The sequence below is a fragment of the Microtus oregoni genome, unplaced genomic scaffold (assembly GCF_018167655.1).
Source record: "Microtus oregoni isolate MIOR12 unplaced genomic scaffold, Mior012 000004F_ref0000308, whole genome shotgun sequence".
In the NCBI taxonomy this organism is placed as follows: Eukaryota; Metazoa; Chordata; class Mammalia; order Rodentia; family Cricetidae; genus Microtus; species Microtus oregoni.
The window spans coordinates 19,410,927-19,427,571 of NW_024543063.1; positions in this window are offsets into that span (position 1 = coordinate 19,410,927).

Here is a 16,645-nt window from a genome sequence, read left to right on the forward strand (position 1 = left end):
TAGGGTTTGTATTCATTATACGGGTTGGGGGGGAGGCTAGGAAGGATGGTTACCATTAGCAGAACAGGACACGTGGACATTCCTTTGGGAGTGAAAGGAAGAGGTACTTCCTCTGGTCATCTGTCTGGGCAGAAAATTATGGGAGGGGTGGAGCCAGTACAGACACGTGGCAATGATCAGAGAACTCTCTGGACATGTGACCTGGAGATGTGACCTGGCATCTATAGAGGTGAACCAGTATAGACTTGGAGCAAGTTTCAAAATGCCAAGGCTACAGAAGAAAACAAGGATGAATGAGTTAGCCTTGAGAGGAGACTCACCTCCAGGAAGGCTGAAACGAATGAAAAGATGAGCTCCCACCATCGAGTGCCCTCTACCCGCAGGAGAAGTAAACCATTTCCTTCCATGGTCCCCAGAGAAATTTACCCAAATCAGTCTGATAGGTGGGAAATTCTGGCTCTGTGACGGCATGTTTATGTCTGTGTGTGTGTGTGTGAGAGAGAGAGAGAGAGAGAGAGAGAGAGGTGGGCGGTAGGGGAGGGAGAGAGAGAGAGAACGTCCGTCTGGCAGAAGGTGTTTTAAAGAGGACAATGGGGCAGCTAAGGAGGTGGGTTGTGCTGTCACTCTGGGAAGATGAGATCGCTTTCACTGTTTATGAGGCCCTTCCTGAGTGGAAGGGACTCAGTGCAAACTGCAGAGATTGCTTTCATTCTCATAACAGATGCCTCCCCCAAGCTGAAGTTGGGCTGCTGCCCTGCAGCTGATATTGGATCTTTTATGCTGTTCTAAATTAAATTCAGAGCAATTCAGCCCATGCCACAAGCCCTATTATGTGGGCTTCTTTGGACTAAATCTGTGTTTATGGGAACATAAAATACATGTTGTCCCTCTCATTGGATTTCGTTATTGATGATGAAGTCTAATATGTGCCCATCAACGGCCTTTTTAATCACTGTCAGTCATTCTTTCCCGCTGCAGTCAGATTTGAGGCAGCAATGATGGCTTTCCAATACGGCCTTGACTCTGCTCGGCTGCATTTAGGGCTAATTAAGAGTAAATAACTACTCCCACCGAGGGGAGCCCCAGCCAAGCAAATCCTTGACAAGCACAGCCTTTGCCTTGGACAAACACATTTGTATCTGCTGCCAGGAAATATTTCCATTATAACCATAAGAAAATCTGTGACCCCCCCCCCCCACTACCCCCTGTAGACAACGTCAAGCTGCTTTGATATAAGGAGGGGAAAAGAAGTTATCAGTCAAGGCCAGGAAGTAAAACACAAGAAACATTTAATTAAGAGAAAGAGAGAGAAAGTCTGTGATTCCCCCACTTCTTTCACTGTATCCCCAGTTCCATTTGGTTGCTCTTCTCAGCTGCACGAAGCAAATGAAGGCAATCACAGGCTCTTAGCTCCCACTCAAGTCTGACATTTTCCCTAAATCTTCCACCTCCTCCACCCACCCCCACACCCCTGTGAGGCCACACAATTCATTCATTATATTTTGAAGGTTACACTCAATTGCTGCAAGACAAGAATGCAAACCGGCTAAGAGCAGCCTTCCTGAGTGCCACAGGCTCACTTCCAAAGGCTCTCAGTCAGAGACGGGCTCTTAAATTTTGCTTTAACTGGGCCTTCCAATTATTTCTTACATTCCATGTTGAGAGTTACAGTGACTGTGCAAATTACAGATTTTAATTTTTCTTTGTTTTTACTTCCCATCGGAAGTTCCCAGCTATTTTTTTTAAATGTATTTCTTCTAGCTGATAAGATGAAGTATCTTCTTTGGAGGAGGATGAGAAAGAAATGTTCATACTCTCAGAAAAATAAAATGGGCCAAATGTAGAAGGAAAGTGAGTCTGAGTTGCCCAAATGGAAACACGAGAAATAGCTTTTTTATATTTATCCCAATTTATGGAAATGTAAGAAAATTCTGCTATACAATATAGAGTTAGAACAAATTAACATAATGAAGAAATATTAAAAATGCAAACACCCTTAAATAAGAACCTCGTGCATCCTTTCCACAAAGAGTAACTGAATACCAACAGTGGAATTCTTGATAAGGCCCTTTTACCGATTACTCTAGCTAAGGTTTCTTTTCGATTTTTCAAAATTTATTTTTTAACTTATTTATATGCATGTACCTGCTTCTCTGTCTTCATGTTATGTTCCTTTGATGTTCACAAAGGCCAGAAAAGGGTGGTGGATCCCCTGAAACTGGAGTTACAAGATATTGTCAGTTATTAGAGGGGGTGCTGATAACCAAACATGGTCCTCTGCAAGAAAAACAAATGCTTTTACCCATTGAAAGACATCCCTCCAGCCGCTAGTGAAAGTTTCTTGTGTTTCTCATGATTCTTTATAGGGGCTAGGAACAATAATAATCTTCAAAAGCATCATTAATTAATCTAAATGTCTCTGCAGAATGAGAACAATAGTTGAGTTGGTTTATTCAACTTATAAGTCATTGTTGGCCGCCTACTCTGTCAGGTTAAGAGCTGTGGAGTCAACGGTAAGAGCGATGGCTGTAGTCTCTGAGCCTACAGAGCTCACAATCCAATAGCGGAGATATTCACAGCATATCGAGCTATCCTGTTAGAGTCATGCATCCCATGACCATGGATTTAGCGCTTACCAGATGGGACAATTTAGAGGGACTTGCCAGAAAATGACTTGAGAACAAAGGTTGTAATGGGAAAGGCAGAAGGGTGGGAGAAGATGAGGCAATAGGTGGGAGAGATGAACCCTACCAAGGACTTGAAACTTCAGCTTTAGGGAGAATGGAAAACTTAACTAGCCAAGGTGACTTGATCTGCCTTACATTGTGGAAAGCTCTTTGCCTTTGTGGAGACTTTGCTCTTAGACAGAGTTGCCAAATAAAACTTAAGATGGTCAGTAGATTCACAGTTCAGATAAACAGACGGTAATTTTAGTATGACGCAAATTTTGAAGGGAACATACTTACACTAAACCAAACAAAACCCTTTTATTTGTGGCAGGAGCTCCTGAAATAAAACGCAGTGTAACCCGAGAGTCACTCTTACCTAGTACTTGTTTTAAGGCTCCCATACCCCATCTGCTTCCAAGTTGATCCCTGGGAGCTCCTCACTGTGAGTTATAATGGCAGAGTGTAAGTCTAATGACAGCGATTCATTTCTCTGTGCTTATTTTGTTGAGTCAGGGCCTTACAGCGTAGCGGAAATTTAGGTTGCTCCACTAACTGTAAGTCTGAGGTCAAGGTTCATGGTGGGGTTCCGGTAGAGGCTCTCTTCCTGGTATACTGATGGCCTCTTTCTCATGGCTATCCTCACAGGTATGGGGAGCAAAACCTTGGCTGTGCCTCCTGCTTAAGCTGCTGATCCCACCCTGCAGGTCTCACTGCTATTATATCAACACCTCCGAAGGCCTCATGTTCAAACGTCATCATACTGTGAGGTAGGATTTCCACAGGATAATCAGGGGAAAGGGTTGGGAGATGGCTCAGTGTATCCTGGTACCTGCCAACCTGAGTTCAGCCTTCAGCATTCACTTGGTAGAAGAGAAAAAAAAAAAAACTTCAGAGTTGTCTTCAGACCCCCAAAAGTATGACCCCCCCCACATATAGTATGCATGCCTCCTAAATAATAGATAAAATATTTTTAAAATTAAGAGAGACATTAAAAGAGAGAAATAGGTGATTGTGTTGTATTTTAAAAGTGTCTTAAACTTTGATTTTGCTTTATAATATACTAGTTAGTGTAAAAGCTACATTATTTTTGTCTCAAGTCCTCAACAAAGTTCATATCCCACAAAAAGATATGCTTTTTTTCTGACCTTAGTCTGACCCCATGACAAGGTTCTCATACACTTGGTTATTGGTGTTGCAGTTTTAAAAGTCTGGTCTCAGATTTTTTTAACTGTCCTTAACTAGGAGAGATGGATCAACAAACAAAAAGTACGGACACAGCCTTCTTAAGAAGGACTTCCTTCAGGCATTGCATTAGTAAGTGGAGGTCCATATTCTAAGACCAACAAAACAGATTTCTCCTTTCCTATTCCAAGGCTAACCTTCCACAAATATCCATGGCCATCCTGGGAGATCATAGCATTTCTTTGTTAGTTCACACATCAGTGCTTTGTTGTCATAATTATTCTATATAATAAACAACCACAAACCTTAAGTGATGGAAAATAATAAACAATCTTCACTCACGGCTGAGCCAGCTGGACCATTCTACTATTCTTGGCTGGGCTTGAGTAAGCAGTCTTTCCCATATTGGCTGAGGGTCACTCTAATACCAGGCAGCTGTCTGGCTTTAACCTCGTGTCTGGTGGTCTTGGCCATCCCAGGCTGGCCTTGCTCCACATGCTCACTCACTCCTGAGCAAGCTAGCCCAGGCTTCTTCCCAGGACAGCGAGGATAAGACCTAGATGTGAAAGCATCATAAGGCCCGGGTCAGAGGTGAAACTGCATTCTTTTGGCCAAAGTAAATCAAGACACTAGCCAAGATTGATGTAACGGGAAAATGAGCTACTTATTCGACGGGACAAGTGACAAAGCCACATGGTGAAGGTCATAGACCAAGCATGGAATGTAGAATTGTGGCCACTTTCTGAAGCAATGTATCACAAGTAGATATTCAGGGTAATATTTTGATAAGCAGAACACTGTGTTTATATTATCTTTTTCCATACTTCTTAAAGAAGCTGGGGAAGCTTATGGGATCTCAAGATGAAATATTGATGTGGTAGGAAGGATTCTAAATCCTGTTTGTGCATAAATTTCAACTATTTATATGGACTTATTAAAGGAAAGGAATGCAGATCTTCCCAAACACTGACTTACAGTGGTTGACTCCTGGGGTGGGGATGACTGGTAAACTCAGCAGGACCCTTGAGCACAGTGAGACAGATTTATGAGAAATGTATTAGAGCAATCTGCTTAAGCAAAGCTTTCAGTCACATAGAGACACAAAGGATCTGTCCAAAATGTAGAGAAGAAAAATTATTCAAATCAGCAATAATTATGTAGAGAGAAAACAAGTCATATTTTTGAAGATAGGTCATAAAAGTTCAACAATGATAAGCCAGACGTACAGGCCATAAAATGTAGCCTTGGCTGGTCTACAGTCTCCACGTAAACCAGGATGGCCTTGAACTCACAGGGATCCATTTGTCTCTGCCTCCTGAGTGTTGAGATCAAAGGCTTGGGATAGTCATATATATATTTGCTTCAGGCACTTGCTCCTTTTTATTTAGTACACAAGATGGACTGTGGGAGAAGGAAGAAAAGGGGTTAGCTGCTGGCCCCGGCGAGAATGCTCAACAGAAGAAGGGACCTAAGTCTGACCACCAGAGTTTGGTTCCAAAGAACCACATGGTAGGAGACAATCAACTTCCTGTCTCCCACAAGTTACTAAGAGAGGACAAATGACATTGCCCACATTCGCATGACCAGTGATGACGGATGCGGGGGCCAGAGCCCTAATTTCCTGCCGTCATTTTACAACAGACCAGTTCCAACTCAGGTACCCTCATTGGCACCGTGGCAATGCGAAAACTTAAAGATTGGACTTCTATTCAACTTCACATGAAATGTCTTGCTTTTTCTTCATGGTCTTGTTCTAAAATGATTTTACTAAGCCAAAGACAGAGAGACCTGCCTTCAGGGGAAATGTCAGGATGATATCATGAGCACAAACAATCCAGTAAGTCCAAGACTTAAGAGTCAGGAGAAGGACTTCAGTCAGTGTCCGGATCTGGGAAAACGGGAGTGCCTGGAGCATCCCTGCCCAGTCAGTCAGAGGTGAGGTCATTATGAAAAATACACACAAGGGTTCATTCATTCATCTCTAACATCTCCTCTACAGTTAGGATAAACAACTTTCAAATGCAATTCCTTTCAGCTAAAAGAAAAACAAATCCATTGCTGCAGCTGTCAAATAGTATTTGAAAATTCCCTTTCTGTGTTTCCTCCCAAACTACTGCCATTTGCAAGAAGTTTCCTGAGTATCAAACTTCATCATCCTAATTATTCTCTGACCAATTCCATCATGGCTCACCTAATGCTAGACAGTCTATCCAGGCTTCGAGGTAGTTTTAGTTTCAATCAGGGGTTGTCCAGAATAACAGCAGCCGAACGCTTAGGTGTCAGAGCCAGGTCCTGCAGCTGGGCCACGTGTGACCTGTCTGTCTGGTGAGCACTTACTTCACAGCTTGGGGACATAGGTGACTGGAAATGTCCCGGGGGAATGTTTACAAAGCAGCTAAAGAGATGTGAGAGGAAACCTGAAGCAATCATTTGACAGTCTAGTTCTGACTGGATTCATGAGAGAAAACTGCTCCAAATAGTTGGAAAAGCTAACAGAGTATAAAATTATCAGTCAGTTCCCCAAATGGAGTTCAGAGTTCAGTGCCTCCCACATCCCTGTCTTGGCTTCTCTTGGTGATTTTCATCCACCGGAAGCCACACTGCCTTCCATCACTTCTCACCCTCAGGCTCCCCAGAGGCAGGGCAGAGGCACAAAAAAGGCTGAATCCAGCTTCACAGAACTGCTCTTCTGTTAGACATTTGCCTCTTTGAAAGAAAATGAGGGAGAAATGCTGGCATTTTGTGGATGGATCTCTTGAGACAGTGTTATTTTATTTTAATAGAAAGCTCTCAAAAGAGGCACTCAATATTGAAGCTAAAAGTTAGAGTTCCAGAATTACTAGGAAGGTAATATTGACCTTACAAGATGTAGTTGAGAAAGATGCATCTCCCATCACTAAGAGTTATTCCATCTCATGGAATTTAGTAGCCTCTATCTAAAGGGCAGGAGATTGAAGTCAGCGACTCTGGCTAAGATGGCCGGTTATTGACGATGTATCGGTGTGCAAAGGAAATCCTGACTGAACCTGAGCACTCAGACTTGAGAACCCTGAGCGATGTCTGGGGGTGACGCTTACACAGCCGCTAGTGTGAGGGTGAGGAAAGGAACCAGTTTCCATAACTGGCCTGCTAAGGAATGTAGGGCCTTCAACTGTGTGGTAAACCAAAAAGTCTGTTGTCTCTCGGCTAAACATGGTCAGCTACAAAGGGTACTGCAGAGGAGATGAGGAAGGGAAAATCAGGCTCCCGTGACTGTCTAAGGAAGGTAACAATGTGACTCAGAAGATCCCTGCTTCCCTTCGGAATGGGAGGCTGCCCTTTTCAATTTGTATTGAGCATTGAGGCTGATCTGGTTTTCTGCACTGGCCAATGGGTCCTCTCTTTTCTAGACTGTGTTCTCTCATCTTCACCCCGGTGTTCTACAGTTTGGCTGGCATCTTTCACTAACCTTCCAAGGACACTGCTACTCTTCCTGCCCTTCTCCTCCCCTTCTCAAAGAGAAAACATCAAAATCGGCCTCACCACACCATCACATCTCAACTGCAAATGACTTTGACTCATTCTTGCAGCAAAGAGGAGCGAGAGAGAGCACGATCCTTAGCAATTTGAAAGAAACTCCTTAGAATAGTGAGGACTTGGGCATCACCCCAACTTTCTATCTAAGTGTTCTTCTTCAGAAGTAACCCAGGAAAATAATCCTGAGTCATCAGCAGCCTGGTGTATACACATCAGGAACGTGTCTGAATTGTCTTTCTGGTAAGGCCAGAACTAACCAGAATCAGAGTGCAGATATTCCTGAAGAATAGGAACCCTCCCCTTCAAGTTAACTGCTTGCTTTAATTAGCAGTATAACAGGAAAATGCGAACTCAAAAGACTACACCAGACGAATCAAATGGAAAAAGTAACAATGCATCTATGAGAGGGAAGACAAGGAGAGGGAGAAAAGACAGTCGTGATTAGGAATACTGTTTGGGCATTTCATAGTTCTAAAAATTCCATATTTTTATAAACTTCAGTTCACCAGAGATTTTTCTGGGACAGTTGTATGGTAGGCAATCTGTTAAGTCCCGGACATAGAAGAGACTAAGACTCTCCTACAAACTCAAAGCACATGGTAGACATTCAATAAATGTCAATTCTCTTTTCTTCTGCTAATGAGAGCCTGTCTGTATTAATGAATATTTATCATGGTTGCTAAGGAGTTTCTTTTACAAAAAAACAAAATGTACTGTGGTAGATAAGGCTTACTAGCCTTCCAAACAGTCTCATCTTGCCTGGGCACATGAAAGACTACATTTCCAAGCCTCTGTGGTGATATTTTGTTTGTGATCTAACAACAACAACAAAAAAAGCTTGCCTGAAGATCAGAATGCAGAGCTAGCTAGCCTTGGAGGCCAATCAGTGGTGGCACACGCCTTTAATCCCAGCACTTGGGGGAAGGCAGAGGCAGATGGATCTCTGTGAGTTCAAGGCCACCCTGAGTTACACAAGATTGATCCAGTCTAAAAGAGAAATGGAGACAAGCAGTGGTGACTCACACCTTTTATCCCAGTACTTGGAAGTCATGTGCCTTTAATCCCAACACTATGGAGGTGGAGACAGGAAGGGATAAGCCTAAGTGGAGAGAGAAATATAAGTGGGAAGGAGACAGGAGTTCATTATTGTATTTAGTCTGAAAACTTGTAGAGACAGGATATCCCATTTGGTCTGGGGATTCAGTAAAGGTAAGAACTAGTGGCTGCCTGCTATGCTCCTCTGATCTTCAGGCCAGCTTTATTTGTAAGATGACAAACATAATACTACCACAAGCTTTTTTTCCATAAGTGTGGCTTGTAGTTGAGTTCTGGCCAATAGAATGCCATCAGGAGTAGGGCCTTGATTCCAGACTGAAGATGTTTATGAGTCTCTCCACTTTGTCCACATCCACATTTCAGCTTCTACAGCACATAAAAATGATTGGCCTTTATCTTGATTATAATGAAAGCTCAGGCACTCTCGGAAGACTGCTCTCAGGGACACCTATAATCAGAATTACTACAAGTAAAATCCTTGGGAGTTGGTAGGAGATAGATTACAGGGTAGATTACAGGAGATGGATAAGAGGGTCAGAGAGACCAACTAGCAGGGTATTACAGAAACTTAGGCGAAAATTGTGAGAGCCTAAATTAAACATTTCCTTTGTGAGCCTGAAAGAGCTGAATAAATACCGTGTTTCCAGGTCTCAGGTAAGCGAGGCGATTCGAAGGCAGGTGAAGTCAGACATGATAGTTCTGTTTTTACTCAGCACCTCACAGGGCACAGCCAGGAACCAAGGCTCCCAGTGCTTCCTTTCATTTCTTCTTCATGCCTTTCTCTTTCTCCCCAGTCCAGGCACTCAATCCTCAAGCACCAGGCTTGCTTCGTGAGCACACCACAAAGAAGACAATGCTGAAAACGACTTCAACCCATATGATTTCTCATCGCATCCAAATCATAGCCAGAGAACGCCGGAAGGTCTTGGAGGACAATATCCCTTGGCCGAAATTCCACGGTTGGTCGTTGGGAGGACTCTTGCTGGAGAAACAAATGCTAGTGAAAGAAAGGAGGCAAGAGGAGCACAGAGTGGAGGTTTCTGATACAAACTGGTCAGACTCGAGATCTCCAGAGTAAATTGGGAGCATGGAGGTCATGGGAGCGGGTAGAAGGCAAGGGGGAGGAAGAGAGGGGCATGGAGAAAATGTATAGCTCAGTAAAAGCAATAAAAAGAAAAAGAATCGATTAGACTAGAAAGAAGAAAAGACAAAAAAGTGCTGTAATTAACAATGCTCCCCAGGAGCTGTATCAGCCCAATGAAGAGAATAAAGAATACATATGTGTTTATTAATATATGAATACCCCAAAATATATTAATCTCTAGAACTTAATATTTGATTTTTTTGATGATGATGAGTTTGTGAGTGCTATATAAACTATCCAGAAATTTGGGAAATGCTATGATCACTTGACAAAAATGATACGAGAAAGAGGAAAATATTTCCACAGTTTGAGATATTTTAGCAGTGACTATGAGAAGAGGAAAATTTTTAAAAATACCTTAAAGTCTCATAGAGTTATTGGTAGACAGAAAAATGGCCCATTCTTTGAAGACAAATCGCAATGTTGGATTCAAAAAAGAAACATCTGCCATAGAAACAGCAGTGAAAGCTGACTGGGAAAGCAAGAGTTGGCCAAGCTGTGTCATAGCCAAACTGTGCCATTCTTCTGGGGAGTGAGGCTCGCACAGAGGAGCTGGCAAAATATTTCTTATTCAACTGTCTTATGGAGTCCTACAAAAACCACTGGAAAATGAAAACGTTTTATTGCCTCACCGGAGAGGATGCGCATTCTTCGTCACCCTCAACATACTGCAAACATGTACAAAGCTCTTAGAGGAACAGTACAAAACAGTGAACAAATGCCTCGGTGTGTGGCAGAGACGGCAGCTAGGCATGCATCGAGGTTCCGTGTAACAACTGTCCAACCCTTGCTGGCATTCTTCCTCAAATGAGATGGATGTATCCCATGGATTCAAAATCAAAATGACTTCCAAGGGAAGTTAAAATTGAACTGACAGTCTCTCTAAAGCGTGCTTTTATAAACAGACTGTCGCTCATGCTCAACCCACAAAAAAATACATATGCAAAATGCGATAGTTGTGACAAAGGGGAGTCACGGTGTGGAGGCACCTGCCTGAAGAGGTGGCATTACCAAAGCATCTGAGATTTAATAATGTATCTCAATTCCTTGTTTTCAAGCCTATCATAACTCAAGTTTCTACACTGCAGCTTGTTTTCAAGATATCGTTGCTAACCTCTGTCAATCTACTTACTAAATTTGGAGGTCAGTTATGAACACTAATGAGCAAGCCACCACAGTGACGACAGCTTCTACCAGGGATGCTTAGGTATCACACCTTTTGCCAATGTTGGTCCAGAAATGAAAACTGGGCTTCAGGAAGCAGCTCGATCAGCTAATGTTGCTGTGATTCTAGAATATCTCTGAAGAAAAGTCTTATTCAGCTATGTTACCATAAGAACCAATTGAAGGTCAGTGGGGTCTGGCTGGGTCCTTCACCACAGAGATGCACACATGTGATTCTGCACTGAATGAGGAGCAGCCACAGCCTGAGGCTGGGGTGGGCAGATGCCTGATGAGCGTGGGGGAGATACAGTGCTCATCTCAAACTTTATTTTTCAGAAAAACCTGAACTTTTCAAAGGGCAAGGAAAATGTCTAAAGCTGCCACCTACCTTCTGTGCTTGGAAGCTGTAGCATGGTCTGGACAAAAGCATGTAGTCCGTACATGTTTTGATAGCTGACTTCCCAACTCTCCTGTTAGCAATGAATTATGAAAGCCGGGCCAATAAGATCACCCCAAATCACACAGCCTACTGGTAATGACCACCAACATTTTGAGGGAAGTTTTTTTTTTATTTTTTCTCATTTCTTACTTTTCACTTAATGCAGTTCCTAATTCAATTAATGTATTCCTCCACCAAGATTGTTTTAAGTGCAAAAAAGGATATACAGTAGAAAGAACAGAGAAAGAAATAGAAAGAACATGAGAGAACAGAAAATAAAGAGGGAAGCCATCAAGAGAGTATATGAGTGTTTCTTTTCCTAAACCCCTCAGATAGGAAAGTCCAGTTTACGCTGACTCCCTGGATTCCTCTCAAAGCCCTGTACTGCTGGAGACTGCTCCCACCAGACAGCAGTAGGGTCAACCACACCCAGGAGTGTAGACCTCCTGTGTGTTACCTTCTAGTTTGTGTCTGTATGAAAGCTGTGCTTCTCGTGGTGCAGTACAGTCAAGTCTTACATTTGGATCCAGCCTGTCCCTCTGTGTGCTATGTGAGTGTTGGCACAGGGTCAGGCCACTCATCCTGGCTTTGTCCTCTCTGGGTCTCCGCTGTATTCGATCCCCTTTTCTCCATTCCTCCACCTTTACTGAAAGTTATGATTCTGCTTTATCCCCTGTGTGACTTCGTAGCTCTTACTCTATTTTGGGTTACCTAGTAGCCGTTTTATGTAGAAGGTGTATTTCATTCATCCCAGACCCTATCATATTTTTACATGCTATAAGAACCTTAGGACAGTTCTCTGCTCCTGACATTGATCTATTTTTTTCATACATTTGGTTCAATGTGTGCCTCAAACTCTACATGCACCACTAATTTTCTTCAGACAATTATCTTTTAAAAAGAGTTAATAAAAAAAAAAAGAGACACAAACACTGTCCCGGTTCCCCTGTGGCCATCTCTGTGTCCTGTGTTTAGGCTCCTCTGATAAACTGCCAGCTTCTGTCCAGCATCCATCTCCTTTGATAGAAGGGATTTGCTCCAGTATTCTGGGTAGTGTTGGTCTGATTTTGTGGGGTTTTTTTAGCTTTGTGATTTTCCTCCTGTTTTATTTATTTCTTGTTTGGTCATGCTGTGCCCAAACCCAGGACACCGTGGTGTGCATGCTAGGAAAATGTTCTACCACCTTGTCACGCCTCCAGTCTGTACTAGGTTTTCCAAAGATAATGTCTCTGGATCTGGAGTTCTAGATTGATGGATTTGTTTTGTTTGTTGTTGCTGCTGTTGCTACTGTTTATTCTGCTGCTCCTCCTCCTCCTACCTCCTTCCTCCTCTTCCCTCCTTCTCCCTCATTCCATCCCCTTCCTTCTTTTCTTCCTTCTCCTCCCTGTCCTGGAAATTGAATCCAGGGCTCCACACAGGCTAGACAAGTTCTGCTTCTTCCTTTGGTGTGTTAAACAGAGAGCTCTGGTTTGGATTACTTCTGGTGAGAAATCTGCCATCGTCCACCTTGCTCTTCTGTGTATTTAGTACCTTTCCTCTGGCTGCTTTCAAGACAGATCTAATCATTTGTGTTCAGAAATCTGGTTATAATTTACCTTGTGTTTATCTTCTTCTTCTTGTGCTGGAGGTGTCTGGTTACTTTGATATATAAGTATCATATTACACACACACACACACACATATATGTAAATACATATATATATGTGTAAAGTTTTATCATATTTGGATATTTTTCAAACACTGATTTCCAAGTTTTCTGTGCTCTCCCCTTCAGCAAAAATGTGAATTTTAGGGGAGAAGTGGGGTGGAGGACAAGCCTATTCCATAGTCTGTTGGAGGTTGGAAAACAATTCTTTTGTCCCTGGACCTCATTTTGGATGTTTTGTTTTGTTTTTTGCTATTCTTTAAGTTAAGTAACTCTTCCTCATTGCAGCTTGTCAAAACAATGCCAGAGTTTTGTGGCTTGAGTAGCAGAGGGACATTTCTTACAGTACTGGAGGCTTGAAGACCACTGAGGTTCCAGAAGGGTATTTTCCTGCCTTTCTTGTGTGTTCTCAAATGCAGAGTGAGTGATCTTTTGCTGCCTCTCTTCCTATAAGGACCCCTCCCTTCAAGACCTCTTCTAATCCTAATTACCCCCACATACACACACAAAGCCTTCATCTCAAATACTAACATATTGTGGACTAGGGCCTCCATGAGTGATTTTGGAAGGGATGTAATTCAGTCTGCAATATTATTTTTTTTTGGACTATCTAATCTACTGTTAATCTTATTTAATTTGCATTAGTCAGGGTTCTCAAGAGAAATGGAACCAACAGAATGGGGGAAAATCATAAAGAATGTGTTAAGTAAGCTTTTAGCAAAATAACAACAGTCATCTCCCACCTGTGTAACCAAGAACACTGCAGTTACTCAGTTCTTGAGACTGGAGCTCTAGAATCTAGGAACACCACAATCTTTTTCTCACACTGAAGATGCCAAGGAGTTATAGTCCCTCAGTCCACAAGACTGGCTACCTCAGCAGTCCCATTGTAGTGCCCCAAACCAGGAGGGTTCCTGGGGAGCCGCCAGCCCTCCATCAATGATGGAAGCCTAGAAACACTAATTCTAAGAGCATCAAAGAAATCATTACCATCACCGACAAAATAGATCAACTCAGTGGCAGAAGAGGGAAGCCAAGTGAGCAGAAAGCACTGCAGACATTGTAGGTTTCAAGAAGTTCAATGAAGAAAGAAGTCTTTATCTTTCCATACTTGATCTCTTCTATAGCTACTAATCTTATGGAATATAGACACAGTGACTTTTAGCATGCTCTTCTACTGTGCCCTACGATTAATGTCATTTCTAGGCTCTCACAGTTGAGTTTTTCATCACTAGAAATACTATTGTGTTGCTTTTTAATAAGCTCTAATTATTAACAGACAACATGATTACTTAGGACCTGGGTATGTCTGTATCCCTATAAACATTCTTGAGCTTTGGTTTTGAAGCACAATTAAGTTACTAGAAAGTGTTTGCAGGTCTTGTTTTCACACATTGTGAAGAAGTCTTACCAGCATTTAGTTTAGATTTTACTTCCTCCACATATTCATCTGTTTTTGCTGTAGTCTTTTATGGAGGCCAACCCTTTCTGGCTCTTGACTTAACGCTCCCTTGATTCTGAGGATTTCTACTCTAGCTTGGTGGAAGATGAACTAGATCTAGCTGTGTTTGCTGTCCATCCCTACAACATGCTGGGTGCATTTCCTCATATTTTAAGAAGTGTCTTCCACGCATTCCCGGCTTGGTGCTCACTGATGACTTAGGTGTACAGGAGTGCTCTCTGGAGATCTCCAGAGTTCTCTGAGCTACTCTCTCCTCTCTAATAAACTGGTTTCACTGGGACCCTGCCTTCAATTCTTCAGCTTAGACAGACACCTGGATGCCTCTCTACTTCCCTTCCATGTGTCGAATTCCTGAGCTTTTCATCAGGCAGCTGGTTGTCAGTCATGGTCCCCTCACCTCAGTTGTTTTCCAACTTTCAAAGATCACTGTCCTTTGTCTCCTGATGTTCAATGCCTTCAAATTCTCTGGTCCTTCTTTTCTGCTGTGTTTCGTTTTTTCCTTATGTTACTCTAATCTTGACCAGAAGTATTCTCTTTACTTATTCCTATATTACAGACTGGAAGCCACATTTCGCTTGCTCTTTGGAACATCTGCTGCAAGGCACAGGTCAACAAGAAGAACATTAAAAAGCATAAAACTTAGAGGGTTCCCAGCCCTGGAATAGACCAGGGCCAAGCTAGTTCTGTGATTTGCAAGCTCCATCTCAAATAGACTCAATAAGCTTAGCTAGAATGTTCAGCAACAGCACTGTGGTGGACACACTCCTGGGAATAAACTTTTCCAAAAATAGGCTAGGTCTGTGTCTCCAAATGATCTTTACAAAGCGGATAAATATGAAATTATCACATTTAATCAGCAGGGTCTTCTCTTTATCTAATCTATAATCACTTAATGTATGCCAAATTATAGATACAAGAAATGTCATTCAAAAATTTAACGTGAGCCATAGAATAGCATTAATTAATATATGCTCCAAAGAAGATAAACCGTTGACATCTCTTAGTGGTCCTTACAGCATTCGAAGGCTATAACAGTGGGAATTATTCAATGCTTGAGACCCAAATTTCACCTCAGGAGGTATTTGCCTTGAGAAGTTGGAAGAAGGGACTTTTCTTCGAATGAGAGCAATGGGAGTTATTATGAGTGTGTCAGCCAAATATCAAGTGGCATCAAGTTAATAAAAGGTCAGCATAAGCCAGGCAGTGGTGGCGCACACTTTTAATCCCAGCACTTGGGAGGCAGAGGCAGGTGAGTTCAAGTTCAGTTTGGACTTTAAAGCTAGTTCCAGGACAGCCAGGGCTACACTACACAGAAACCCTGCCTCTAAAAAATAAAACAAAAAAAGTGAAGGTAAAACGAATTTTCCTCCAGTACTCATGTGCCATAACAAACGCCTGAATTCGAGACAGTAAGCGCTTCAAAGAGAGCTAATGCTGTCATTTGAGTCTCTGGAATTCTCTGTTTATGATGAAAACAGTGGTCTCGCTAACCTTACTGATGCTGTAAAAGACAAGGCAAATACAACCCCCAAACTGAAGGCTCGGGTCATTCGTTAGAGTACAGTTAAAATCCAGTGTAAAGGCCTGAAGGAAAGAGTCCTAAGCTTCCAAAATTAACTCCATTGCCAACCCAACACAATGTATGCACTTACCATGAATTAGTTGATCCATTTCAATCAATGGTCATGAATTATTTGCCAATCAGCCCTTGCTTTTGGAATGGTGTCGAGTTTACAAGACAAGTTGGAAAAGCCACACAGAGTACTCCTAGGTCCTCATCCCACACGTTCCCCTAACAGCATCTCACATGAATAATAATTGAGCATCTTTCAGAATGAAGACCCCAACACTTATGCACCACTGCTGACTAAGGTTTGGCTGTATAGAGTAACTTAAGCACTGCTTTGGGTGATGATTTTACATTTATTTTTTAAGGTCATTAAGTTTGAGGGAAGAGGCTCTATAATGGGATCTCCTCAGAAGCTCAAAAATGAGCTTATTGGGCTAAATTTATATTGACATCATCTTGGATGACAGCCACGGTGCCTCTCACGTGGGGCTAAGCTTTTATTTTTGTCAGGCCTATACTGTCATTCTTAGAGATAGGAGATTCCCCAAAAGTTGCTGTTTTCAATGGAATTTAAAAAAATTTCCTCAGACTTTTTTTCTTAGCCAACTCACTTAACAGCAAGGGTTCATTATTTGGCAAAGTATTTTTCCTGTTTATGTGTTAATGCGCACATCCAAGCAATCAAATCACACTTGTGTTGATGCTTTATGTAAGGCCCTATGAGAAGATTTTTATAAAATAAGACACTGTACTGGAAAATCCAGGATGTAGAGCTTCTGTTACCATGGCAACCAGCTA